Source organism: Panthera leo, chromosome D3 (assembly GCF_018350215.1).
Source record: "Panthera leo isolate Ple1 chromosome D3, P.leo_Ple1_pat1.1, whole genome shotgun sequence".
NCBI classification, from domain to species: domain Eukaryota; kingdom Metazoa; phylum Chordata; class Mammalia; order Carnivora; family Felidae; genus Panthera; species Panthera leo.
In genome coordinates, this window is record NC_056690.1 from 30,844,521 (window position 1) to 30,858,379 (window position 13,859).

The 13,859-nt window shown below is 41.4% G+C and overlaps 1 long non-coding RNA gene across 2 annotated transcripts in view; it reads right to left on the reverse strand.

Annotated features, from left to right (window-relative positions):
- Positions 1-13,601, reverse strand: part of LOC122203395 — a 39,049-nt gene extending 25,448 nt beyond the window's left edge. For both annotated transcript variants that reach the window (XR_006195154.1, XR_006195155.1), the window contains exons 1-2: positions 13,362-13,601; positions 4,690-4,790 (exon numbers count right to left, since the gene is read on the reverse strand). This is a non-coding gene — a long non-coding RNA (uncharacterized LOC122203395). The remainder of the gene's footprint in view (positions 1-4,689; positions 4,791-13,361) is intronic.
- Between the last annotated feature and the right edge of the window lie 258 nt (positions 13,602-13,859).

Genomic DNA, 13,859 nt, shown 5'->3' on the forward strand with positions numbered 1-13,859 from the left:
TTTTGAGAGTGTAGTAAATAGCTAATATGGTCCTCAACTACCTCTAAAGAATGAACAAAATAACTAAGAAGGATTAACATGGCCCAGATAAGGAAATACAATTTGACAAGCACCAAAACAATACTTCAGTAGTGACTTTTACATATGGGCTACAGTATTGGCCTTAACCACCACACGCTATAATATTTGAAGATCTATAATTAGGCAGGAAGATTAGGGATTCTTTGTCAGAAGAGGCAGATGTTTCCAAGCTCTGAAAAGCACAAATTGCTGGTCCCATCTCCCTTAAGTTTTAAATCTTTATTATTCCTTCATTCATTTTACTGACATATATTGAGAGCTAACATCAGTCACAGAGAAGGATAAAACACATTCCACATAATAAGTTTACAACATAATAAGTCATACAGGCATGCACAGAAGTACTCAATATTATTGGTCATTTTTTGAATTAAAGCATTAAAAGTCCAGGAGGTAATATCTAGCACTTAAATTATACCAAACACAGAATGGTATTCTGGAAAGGTGAGGGTTTTTTTTGGCAGGAAGTAAGCAAGTTTGGGGACACACAGGTATGCAGAAGTCTAGGTAACTGATACCTCCACAAAATATATTCAGAAGCATAGAGATCTCCTCTGCATCCAGTACTGCTTTACCTTAGGCTCAGGGCCGTGTAAGACGGTTCAAGAGTAAGATCCTGTCACCGCACCCATTTTCATAACAGCCCCCTATTTCAGTCTGGGGATTACTCCTCCCTCAATCTAGTCCACGTACTCTGGGTGGGTTCTACCACTGCTCCACTGGTGGACCATATGTCTCAGATCCACATTCCCCTACCCATGGAGCTTGGTTCTTGGGTGGGCATATGTGTGATTCCCAGATCTCTCAGTAAAGGGTCTTGTGTTCCCGCTAGGCTTAAATCTTGAACTCATCTGAGTCTAGAACTGATGTAGTCATTTTGCCATGAAGAGGGAGACTCTAAGTCCCAGTGGCCATGAAGGGGAAGCTCGCATATAAAGCCAGCCCAGTGCAAGGCAGAGAAGAGGCATGGAGGGGCTGGATGTCAAGCCCTAATGATATTGAGCCCAGAATCCAACTGTCCTGGAAGCCAGGTTATCTGTGGACTTTTCAGTTGAATGAGAAAATTTCATTTCTGCTTTATGTCCTTTGGAACAGTTCTAACACTTGTAAACTAATGTGGAAAACAATTATAACATACCTGCTTTGTCAATGCCTTCTCACCATCTTCTGGGCCCTATCCAAGGTCGCCAGGGCTTAGAGTCTAACAAGGATGTCACAACTTCCAAGTTGCTTTAAAAGCAACATCATAGAAAATGTGATTGTGGAGTGTTTAGCCCAAATCTATTTTGTAGGTGTTTTGAGAAATCCCAATTTTATTTATTGGATAATCTACAAAAGCTAGCAGGAAGCAATTAGATGCAATATACTTTGATTATTGGTCTTGGCCATCCAAACTCTTAAATGCATTAGAATTATGGTAACAAAGACAAGACATATAGCCAGATCCTGAAGCATGTAAATAGATTTCTAGTATTTATTGCTTTTTAGTAGCTGGTCTGTAGTCATAGATATGAGTTTGTATGAGAAAATGCTAATAAAATTGCCAATATGAGGCTTTAAGTTTGAAACTTACTCTGTAATTTAACATTTGTGAGCAAAATTACTGCAGTGTTCCACCTTATTCATTAGTCACTCCCTCCACATTGAAGCTTTGTTGCAAGCAATGAAAATTACAAATCTTATTCTACCTACAAATTCTTATTTAATGCAGGAACTCTAAGTCTTATAATCTATGAGCCCATATTTGAGGGAAAGTTATAACCAAACATCACCCAACAGCTTGTAATCTTAGAAAAAAATGTAAAAAATGAAAAACAGCAGTGTCAAACTTTAAAAAAATGGGAAAATGGTGCCATCTTGTGGTTATAAAGGAGTAAAAATAAAAATTTTATCTTCCTTTTTTCAATATTTTAAACAATCATTGCCAAAATCAGGCCCACCTTAAACAATTATTTCCCTCAGTGTTCTGAAATACCCAGATAAAGACTCTTGATTCCTCCTTTAGAATATTGTTAATGTGTAGAATTTTCCTTGACAATCAGATTCATTGCTATCTCAGCCAGGAAAATCTAATTTCCTGAAAAAATAGTTCCCATGACTATACTTTGATCTTTGAATTGGAGACAGATCTAAATCCCAAATGCTAAGGTAATGCACTCATAGAAAAAAGCTCTAAAACAGTTTTTAGGCATTAACATGGTAATCAGCAAATGTCTTTGAGAGATGCTTCCAAACACCAGAAACAGCATGTGATTTGATTTTTAAGAGTCCATGAAAGTGCAGGTTGACTTCAGAAAACACAGTGCCGTAAGAAGCGTTAAAATACTTCTTCCCAGAAATATTTGGATTGACCAAAGAGATAAGATGAGCATGAGCCAAAATATCCCAAATGCCCCACATCTTATATACCAGACTGAAGGAAAATGCCAAGAGCTGACTCATATGCATCCTTACTTTGAATACAAAATGGTGCCAGGAGAAGCAGAAGCAGACCTTCCTCCACATTATAAATGCAATCTGGTACATCCATGGGCACATCAGTCCATGAAGACTCTAAAGGAATCTCCTCGTAAGTGATAATATTTGGGTGATATGCATTTGTGCTAGCATAAAGGACCTCCTAGTCTAAGTTGATATAGTAATTTAAATAGTTATGCTTAAATTTAATAATATACTTCAATAGGAAAGACATTTGAACTTTATAGGACTAGGAAGTAAATATACAAATTTGCACTACTTGCCTGGTACAATTATTGATGGGAACAGTGAAAATAGAAATAGCAGCAGACTCAGGGCACCTGGGTGGTAAGCATCTGGCTCTTGGTGTCAGCGCAGGTCAGGATCTCAAGTTTTGGGGGTTGGGTTCAAGTCCTACATTGGGCTCTGAACTAACAACGGACAGGATGGAGCTTGCTTGGGATTCTCTCTCCCTCTCTCTCTCTGCCCCTCCCCATCCATCTCTCTCTCTCTCCCTCCCTCCCTCCCTCCCTCCCTCTCTCAAAAATAAAAAAAAAAAGTTTACTTACATGTTAGTTCTTAGGCTCACACACATAACTTAGTTGCGCTAAATTCTTGGCCTTGAGACCTGGTTGAAAGTCAACTTGTAAAAACAGTAAATAATTATCCCCAGTCAAGATGCTCTTGTCCTTTTGAATGAATCCCTTGCTTCAGAAGCACTTGTTACTGAGACGCCAATGGCCCACTGTCTGCAGAGACCCTGTAAGGCTATTAAACACCAGCATCATTCAGAATAAAACTGTAGTAATCCAAATTCTAAAGCCAATCTCTGCTAGGTACCAGGACCAACCACTATTAGCTTAAGACCAACATCTGTAACACGGGCTATATAAATAGCCACTTCCCCGTGGTCAAAGTGGCCATAATTACAGTGACTCACCAGCGTCAAAATCTCACATTGCCCAAGACTTTAAGTGTTTGCCAGGGGTCATGAGAAGTTAGAAGAAAAAAAAATTATCACAATCACATCGCACACAATAGGCCACTGCAAACTTCTAAAGACATGAATCCTCATGCCTGGCTCTACAAAAGCCAAGTCTGAATATTATTTTCTTCCTGATACACAAACAGAAATGGATGAAATATCTGTAACTTCCTATGTAACCCAAAGCCCTCAAACCTTAACTAAACACAAAGCTGTCTATATACAATGATCCCAATGGCTTTAAAAATATGCATCGAAACCCTACAATCCAAAACAGAATATACAAAAATGGTGGTAACACCTGTCTTTAAGTGATTGCATGATGAATGATTTTTATTTTCTTTTTAACCTCCAAAACTTTTCTATAAAAATTGTAATTATTTACACAATCAGAAAACTGACTAACTGCCTTTATAAAGCCAAGGGAGAGACACCCTTCCTGCTCTCACCTCCAGAAGCAAAGAGATGGTTATAATTCTGACATGTTCTAGAAAGTGTCTAGAAAATGCAGCCTCCAGATATTGGAATGAGTCTGGATCTCACAGCTGTATCACTGCTAGCCTAGCAGCCTCTATTTGTCCCATAAAATTATGGAGTTTAACATAGAATCCCTGAAATTATAAGCAAAACAAAAATAAAGCAAAGTGGCCAATTATTTGGTTTTTATCTCCAAGTACCAGATAGGCAGGAAGTTCAGGAAAGCCTTGACTGTCTTCCAGAGACAGTCTTAAGAGAATAGAGAACACGCCCTGGTTGCACCTTCACTAGCTAAACAAGTCCACAAGGTAGGGTTGTGATGATTTTCAATGTAAAACATTAGTGGTACAAGGAGAAGAAATCTGAAGCAGGCATTAAACAGCTGCAATGGTAAAGTCTGTAAAGATACATTTTAAAGTAAAAAGAACACATGGCCAAACTAAATCAACTGCTAGCATGATGAAAAACATGCCTGTGTATGCAAGTACAGAGCCCCCATCCCTGGAACCAACACTTGGCAATGATTCTCAATGTATGGGTTAAAAAAAAAAAGTGGGCACCTGGGTGGTTCAGTAGGTTAAGCATCCAACTCTTGGTTTCGACTCAGGTCATGATCTCATGATTCCTGATTTCGAACTCCACATTGGGCTCCGCCCCTGATTTTTTTTTTTTTCCTGCTTCTTTCTTACCTCAGATCTCTGCACTTTCTCCATTTACTTCAAAAACTACTTCTCAGGCTCTTTGGCCCTTTCTCAGGCTGGCTGTCTTCTTCTCATCCTTCAGGTTGTTCCTAGTGAAAGTAGCATGTATACATACCTTAATTACTCTGTTGCATTACATTGTTTTCTTATTTGTCACAGTGGATATTATAATCCGCAATCATCCTGTTGCCTGTGCCTCACGTATTGTATATCAACCCTGCCAGACTCTCTACCCATGAGGTCCTTTATCGTGTTGATCTTCTTCATGCCTCTGTTTCCAATACCTCACATAACAAGTCACAAAGCCAATTGTCAATACATATTTGTTAAATGAAATTAATACACATCCATAAAACATCACAAGTTATTTATAATAAAAAATAAGTTCACAATAAAAATCTAAGTAGATAATTGGTCTGTTATACCTCAATAAAGCTAAAAAAATATATATCATATACATTCAGTATTTATACATTATATAAATATAAATTATATATATATATATATATATATATATATATATATATATATATATATAAAGACAGTTGCATACAAAAGAGTAAAAGGATGTCAAAACACTGACAGTAGTTCTTTATGAGCATGTGATTTGCAATTGACCTTCGTTTCCTTCTTTCCATTCCTCAACTTATTTTTTGTAATAGCAGGTATAATTTTTACACACAAGAAAATTTTAGGGGTGTTTGGGGTGGCTCGGTCAGTTAAGCATCTGACTTTGGCTCAGGTCACCATCGTGTGGTTCATGGGTTCTAACCCCACGTAGGGCTCTGTGCTGACAGCTCATAGCCTGGGGCCTGTTTCAGATTCTCTCTCTCTCTCTCTCTCTCTTCCTTTCCCCCCCTCATGCTCTCTCTCTCTCTCTCAAAAATAAATCAACATAAAAAACTTATGAAGAAAATTTTAAAGGAAGAAAAGGAGAACAAAGAAGAGGAAGACAAAGAAGGCTGTTAATCATTGTATTTTCATCTCTCATAATAGGCATCAACTCTTCAAGGCAGTAGCATTAAGGTTGAAGATACTTTGGCTAGAGGTTCACTCCCATTGCATCCAATGAATTTATCCCTTGCAAAGCAAGGGAAAGAGCTGTCCTAGTTAAGAATGGTCTCTTTTAGCAAAGCAGAAAGCTGATCTTCAATGGGATTTTGGATGTGTAAAGATCTACTGACTGTAGAGAGAGCATTTAGAGATTGGCTGGTCTTTATCTGTGATAGTGTAGTTACTGGAGTGCATCTGTTTGGGTTTACTGGCTTCCAGAAGCCTGGGGCTGCCACTGATTGGCTAGTTCTCAGATATGTGCTTATTGATGTAAAGTTGTCATTAATCAAGTGAGACAGGTTTCAAACCAGTTCTGGTGGTTAGTTCTTGCCGTAGCCGAAAACAAAGAATAGGAACCACGCATCCTTAGTATCCCCTATCCACATCCTCTCAGCCAAAGCTTCAGGAATTGTCCACATTGCATCACTATTGTTGATTCCCCTTGAAGTGAGGTTTTGTTTGTAGAGGGCTGGTTCTCAGTTCGAGAATCAATCAGCATGATTTTATCCTGTTTTGTCTTCGTATCATCTGTTGATCCATTGGCAGAATAGTGTCTGTGCATGAACATTTAAGATTCTGGACAGCAGATATTGATTATGAGACATATAAAAGTGTTATTAAAGAAAAAAGTATTGGGGCACCTGGGTGGCTCAGTAGGTGAAGTGTCCAACTCTTGATCTCAGCTCAGTTCTTGATCTGAGTTCAAGCCCAACGTTGGGCTCCGGGCGGGGCTTGGAGCCTCCTTTATTTGAAAAAAAAAAAAAAAAGGTATTAAAAAAAAGTACCTGAAAGATACTCCAGAACCATGACCCAATATTTTCCAGCACTGGCCAATAAAACAAATCCCACACTTACCTGAGTCTATCTTAGTATCAAGTTGCCCTTTTCTTTCTTTTTTCTTAAAATGTGGCTTGTTCCATCTTGCTGGTGGTGTTAACCCAGGTACGATAAAGTGTGCTGGCAATGGCAAAGACACCTTCCAGTTTAAAAGAACGCTAAAGCTGATACTAGGATCTATAATATCTTTAGCGAAAGACGACAGCCGGATTCGGTGTGCCTCTGAGCATGAGCTGCACTGTCTATTAGATCTGCTGACGTGAAGGACAAATATTTGATGACTTCTCCAGTTGCCCAGCTACATGGATGGAATCAGTGTGCTCAGGAGTCTGTTTTTCCTTTTATCGCCTATACCCCCAGGGAAGATTTTGTCCCTTTACATCCTTTGTAAGGAGAGATAGTCCTCCCAAGAGGTTGGGAGCCATGCACTTGGAATGGTCTATTAGCTCCATATAGAACAACTAGTTTTGGCCCTGGATTAGCATTGACAAGTCTGGTTTCTCACAGGAAAGAGAACCTAGAAGCACACTAGGGAGTTGATCTTTTGTGTCAGTGTTGTGACAAAGTCATTGTTACATTACAAGGATATTTATATCTATTTCTTCTAATGTGAGAATATTTTTCTTCACTTATGTGTTGGTCATTTTGATGTAATATACCTTCATACTATGCTCAGTTAGTTCTAGGCATGAATATTTTTAACTTTTGTTCATCTAGTTTGAATGACTCATGGTCTCAAATGTCTGATTTATAGTACTGCTACCAAGAAAACCGCCAACAATGGTTAAGCCAGTCTTTATCAATTTGAGCCATGGTGTCTACATTAAGATCATTGTAGCAACTCTGTCTTTAATGTTATCAAAAGATACAAGTCCATCGTTTCTTAAGATTATACGTTATTGTTATTGAAAATCATTTTAGTAGCAGATTTGGCCATTGTTTGGGTTTTCCAAAACTTGGCATGGGAGATATATCCAATAATTCTTCAAATGTGCTGTGCTAGCAATAGCTTGGGAGAGCCAAATGATCGGATTATGTTGGAGGGTGTCTCTAATAAAGCCTAGACTTAAGTAAGTAATTAGTTACTGGCAACAGAAAAAATAAACTAATACAGACTTGGATAATCATACACTTATTAAAAGGAAAATTGTGGCCAAGAAAATCAAGAGCAAATGTATGCCAAGGAGAGTGTGACCATCAGTGGTTCCATTCATCTAGGAGAATCTTGTTCGCAATGATCTTGAATGGAAGGTATATGCTTCCAAGAATATTTCAGTCAGTAGTTGACTTCCAAGGACTGTGTGCTTCTGGAGGTGCTTTTAAGAACCTAAGTTTAGGATCCATAATGGCTATAACTCTCCAATTATTGCATTTGAAGATGACGAGTGATGTTGTTTTAGTTGAGAAATATGTTCCCAAGGATCGATTGATTGTGATTTAGTTTCTGTAATGGAAGCCAAGAGTACCTGGAAATCATTCCAGCAAGTTTCATAGAAAGGGTTTCTCAGGTGTCTTTTGCAGAACATCCAATCACTCTGTCTTAGGTTATGCACAATGTATCAAATAACTGGCAAGGAAAATAAATCTGTCACTGTTGATGAAAGGACTGAGTGTATAGTCCTTTACAATACTTACCTAGATCAGCTTGTGAAGGATTGAAACCAAGTATGGATAGAACTATTATCAGTCTCATAGGGAAACAATCCATGACTTGCTGAGGGGAGGAGGCTAAATGTGAATGATAGTTTAGGTAGTTTGGCTTTAATATTCCATTTGTTCCTTTTGTTTTTCTAATCAATCAGTGATGATAAGGCCAATGAAGTTTCTAAGTAAGAGGCAAAACCTTGCACAATTCGCAAATAACTATCCCAGTAAAATGTGTTCCTATCAATGGATAGATAAGTCAGAATTACCCATGTAAGATAAGGGACATAAAATCTGATACTTTTTACCCTTGGAGAGTACTGTGGCCTTTTTACAGGGGAATGTTTCAATACATTCCTCCCCACCCCCAAATATATATTGCATTACTAACAGATATTCAACACCTATAAAAGGAGGAAATTGTAGGAAATTCATTTGGAGATGCTCAAGGGGTCTCTTAGACATGGTTCGAGTCCATGACTCACAATTCTCTGCTTTTCCAGAATTGTATCGGTTTACAGGTGTGACATGAGTGGTCCATATCCTCTATCCTCCTTACAAAGTGTCCCCATCATGGGGCACCTTGGTGGCTCAGTCAGTCGTGTCCGACTTCGGCTCAGGTTTTGATCTCATGGTTCATGGGTCTGAGCCCTGCATCTGGCTGTGTGCTGACAGCTCAGAGTCTGGAGCCTGTGTCAGATTCTATGTCTCTCTCTCTCTCTCTCTCTCTCAAAAATAAATAAATGTTACCAAAAAAAGTGTCCCCATCAATGTTTATTTTGTATCACAGCCAATTTGTCCCTACCATGATGGGTTATCTAATGGAAAATCTTAGCAAATAGCCATTTACATTTATCTGGTACTACCATATGGCCAGCCTGGCTTTGCCAAAACCTATAATCATGGATATTATAATCTAATTGTTCCCAGTACGACTGTCCAGAATTGCAGGCCACTTTTTGTGTGTTTCTGATGGAATCCTTGAAGACCTTCATGGATTTTTCTTTCAGTTCTTATGAAATCCTTGCAGGCAGACTTTTATCAGGGCAGCCTATTTAGCATGATGGCTAAGATTTAGAATGTGGACCTGGGCATGATTGTTACCATTATGCAGTAATTGCTGTAGAATGCAGACTGGTATTGGTCACATAGGAAGACAGCATCTAGAAGCATGGAAGGCCAGTGAGTGTTTCTTTGAAGAAACACTCTAGAGTTTCTCTAGAGGTGACTGAAAAATAAGTGCTTGGTAGCATTCTACCTTTTGCCATAGAAGAGCAAAGAGGGAGAGAAGAGCGCCCCACCTCCAACCTACTTCCCTAGCAGCCAAGGTCAGCACATCAGCTAGTACTGACCCTGGCTGTGGGGACATAACCTAAAGTATGGAGAGACAGTTGGCATTTGGTAATATCTGGGTGAGAATTTTCCCAGCTACTATAAAGTATGATGTACATGGTACATTTCTAACTGGAAACTTTTTTGCTGTGAAAACACACGATGTCAGGAATTAGACCTTTGATGATGCCACAACAGGAAAAGAGGTGGCAATATGATCACCAATCTTCACTTCTCTAACATCCTGGCTTATGGCTGTAACTGTACCACTAAAGTTCAGCACCAGTAATTTATGTTTCTCCATTGTGTCATCAGCCCCATATAAAGTATTGCTGAAATATTAGCTGGAGGTGCTGACAGGAAAATAATCTTCTGGGGCGCCTGGGTGGCGCAGTCGGTTAAGCGTCCGACTTCAGCCAGGTCACGATCTCACGGTCCGTGAGTTCGAGCCCCGCGTCAGGCTCTGGGCTGATGGCTCAGAGCCTGGAGCCTGTTTCAGATTCTGTGTCTCCCTCTCTCTCTGCCCCTCCCCCGTTCATGCTCTGTCTCTCTCTGTCCCAAAAATAAGTAAACGTTGAAAAAAAAAAAAAAAAAAAAAGAAAATAATCTTCTGAGTGGACACATATTTTATCAGTCTCAGCTTCCACAACGGATCATTGAGCAATGTGTTTGTGCCTTTCTGTCTCAGCTGTCACCTCTACTACACTGTAGGGATCCAAGGTGTAGCGACTAGACATCTGAGTTCTGTTTGCCTTTGTGAGGTTTGCTATCATAAGCCTTTCCAAGGAGAGTACACCTGGATTCAGGAGTGAATAATTTACTCTGATCAATAGAGAGTTCTGGATAATCCTTCCCCTTACATTTAATAACAGCTTCTGCTATACTTGCCATGTCCTATGGGCTTGTATCATCAATATGTATCATCTGAAATGTGATTCTTGGCACTTCAATCAAAGAGACACTTGTCAGGCTAGAGAGGACAAATCCTGGAATAATGTCATCCACATTTCTCATTGTTTTATAAGAATAGATTACTATCACAAAATAATCAGCACTTTGGTCTTTTATGGCCAAAATAAGTTGCTGAAATGCCTCACAGCACATTGGTGGGTACTGAAGACGTATACCTGGGATTTCTTCGCTTAGTTGTTTAATTCCTCACATGAATACAGATGACACAGTCTTTTATTTCAGTCTTTATCTTATCACCTACTCTCATCTCAGAATCTTGGCTTGCTTCCCGTTCCTGAAACCTAACATACTCAGAATCATAAGGCAAATATTTTGTAAGCTCTTGAGCTATTGCAAATATGTCAGCTAGAATTCGTAATAGAAGCACTTCACCAGCCCCATGCATCTCAGTGTGCGATACGTGTTTCCAATGGCTTCTAGAAGAAAAGTATCATTAGATTGTGTTTTGTTTACTATACATGAATCCCATCTCTTCTAGTTTTGCTAAAACGTAACCATATTTGTCCATAAAGAACCCACACCCTTCCAAATAGTTTTCTCTACATTCGGTGACCTTTATGTATGTATTCATTTCCCCTTCCAGATTTTTGAAAACTGTCAATTTGTCTATCGTTGATGAAACACCAGTTTTCCTCCAATATTTCTCTCTTGTGGCCATGACAACTGTCATTCCTAAGAAAGAGTCTAACAGTATTGAATGTATATGATATTCATACGTTTCTCTCTACAGACCTTTATTAACTGTGATGATTGTTATGGCTTCCATTATTTCATCAGAAAGTAAAATGGAAGGCTGCTAACCCAGAGAAAAAGGTAGAGAGTTAGCCAAAATGCCAAGACAGAGGAATATATCCCAAATGAAAGAACAAGATAAAGGACATGGACAGAGATCTAAGCAAAACATATAACTAACATGTCTAATGGAGAATGTAAAGCAACAACCATAAGATACTCACTGAACCTAAGAAAAGAATGGAAGACATCAGTGAGACCCTTACAACAGAGATAAAAGAGTTAAAAAAGAATCAATCAGATTGGGGTGCCTTGTTGGCTCAGTCAGTTAAGCGTCCAACTCTTGGTTTCAGCTCAGGTCATGATCTTACAGTTTCATGATTTCAGGCCCCATCTGTGCTGATGGCATGGAGCCTGCTTAGGATTCTCTGTCTCCCTCTCTCTCTACCCCTCCTCAACTTGTGCTGTCTCTATCTGTCTCAAAAATAACCTTTATGAAAAAAGAATCAATCAGAGATGTAGAATGCAGTAAATGAGACTGGGAACAAGCTTGATGTAATGAACAGCAGACTGGAAAAAGCAGAAGAATGAATTAGTGGCCAAGAAGATAAAAGAATGGGCAAAAATGATGCTGAACAAAAGAAAGAAAGACGAATATGCAACACAACAATAGACTTAGGAAATTCAGTGACTCCATCAAAAGTCATAACATTCATATTATAGGATTCCCAGCAGAAGAGAGAGAAAAGGGGGCAGAAAATTTACTTCAATGAATAATAGCAGTAAACTTCCCCCCGCCCCCCATGAACACTCATAACATCTGCTCTTGTCTTTGTTTTTTAACAGTTTGACTCTGATATGTCCAGGAGCAATTTTCTTTGTGTTTATCCTGCTTGGAGTCCCCTGAGATTCTTGGATCTGTGGGTTGGTATCATCAATCCAAGAAATTTCTCAACCATTATTTCTTCAGATTTTTCCCAAATTCTACTCTCTCTTTTCTCCCTCTGGGACTCAGTTACATGCACAACATTTAGTCATTATTGTTATTGCCCCACAGAACTCAGATTCTCTCTTGTTTTTAACCCCCTTCCACCCCTCCTCACCTCCGTTTAGTTTAATTTTAATAATTTCAATTGACTTGACTACAAGCTCACTGGTTTCTTTTCCTCTGCTGTGTCAAGTCTGCTGAGTCTCATATCTGTTATGTTTTTATTTCTAACAATTCTATTTGTTTCTTATAATTTCCTGCTCTCTGTGGATATTGCCCATGTATTTATGCATTGCCCAATTTTTAATCACTAGATCCTTTTACATATTTTTATAGTTATTTTAATATTGAGAGAGACAGAGACAGAGACAGAGAGAGAATGTGTATGAGGCAGAGGAGGGACAGAGAAATTGGGAGAGAGACAGAATCCCAAGCAGGCTCTGTGCTGTCAGGGCAGAGCCTGATGTGGGACTCAAAACCACGAACCATGAGATCACGAGAGAGAATGTGTAACCCACCTCCAAAACAGCAGGGGACAAGCCCACAAATGGAGTAACCCACTTGCCAGGGGCTTTCAGGGATGGGGGGCGGGGGGAGTCTCTTGGCTCCTGGGGGTGGCTCCAAGCACTGAGAATTTGCGGGAAAGGGGAGATCTGGGATGAGGGGCATTTTTCCACAGTGAACCTTTCCCCTCCGAAGTTTGGTCTTCCTTCTGCAGCTCCATTCAGACCCCACCACCCAATACGCCCAGTCAGCAGCGCCAGGCGCTTGCCTCACCTTACTGAGATCCAACCACCGGCTCCTCCACAAGAGGAGGTCCGACCCAGACATATCCAGGGGTGCCCCACACCCGGGGGGGCCCTCCCGCTGCACCCGCCCCTGCACACAGCATAAAAACATCCAGAGTCCCCCTATACTCCAACCCCCAAACTCACCCGCCTCCAGTTCCGCGGGAGGTAAATACCCAGCTAGGTGAGCCCCAAACCGGCAATGGCCGTCCCCGCCGCCGCCACCGGCCACCTCTCCTTCGGAGACCCTTCCCTGGGGGCTTGAAAGCCCCCTCCCCCAGGATCGAGACCCCGCCCCCCCCTCCGGCACCCACCTCCTTCTGGACGGTGCGCAGCAGCCTCTGTGGAGTGTCCGCCTCTGTGGGACGAGAGGAGGGGGCAGCCGGGCAGCCAAGGGCTGGGGGCGGGGACCTGGGGCTGCCCGGCCGCCGCTCCCGCGCCCTGCGCCGGCTTAGCCGAGGCGCCAGAGGCCATGGCCGCGCGGGCTGCCTTCTCAGCCCAGACTGCGTTGGTGCCCGCTCTCCGGCTGCGCAGCCGCAGCCGCGGGGGGCCGGGGCGAGCGCCCGGTGACATCAGACCCCCGCCACGCAGCCGCCACGCGCAGCCACCCCGCCCCTCTGGCCAGCCGTCGCCACCGCCGCCAAACGCCGCAGCCAAACGCCGCCGTACACCGCAGCCGCACACCTCCGCCGCAGCACGCCTCCGTCGCACGCTGCCGCCGCTCGACGCTGCAAGCCACCGCCGCCGCACGCCGCCGCCGCCGCAGCCGCACCCGGTCGTCGTACGCCTGGGTAGCTCAGTCAGTTAAATGT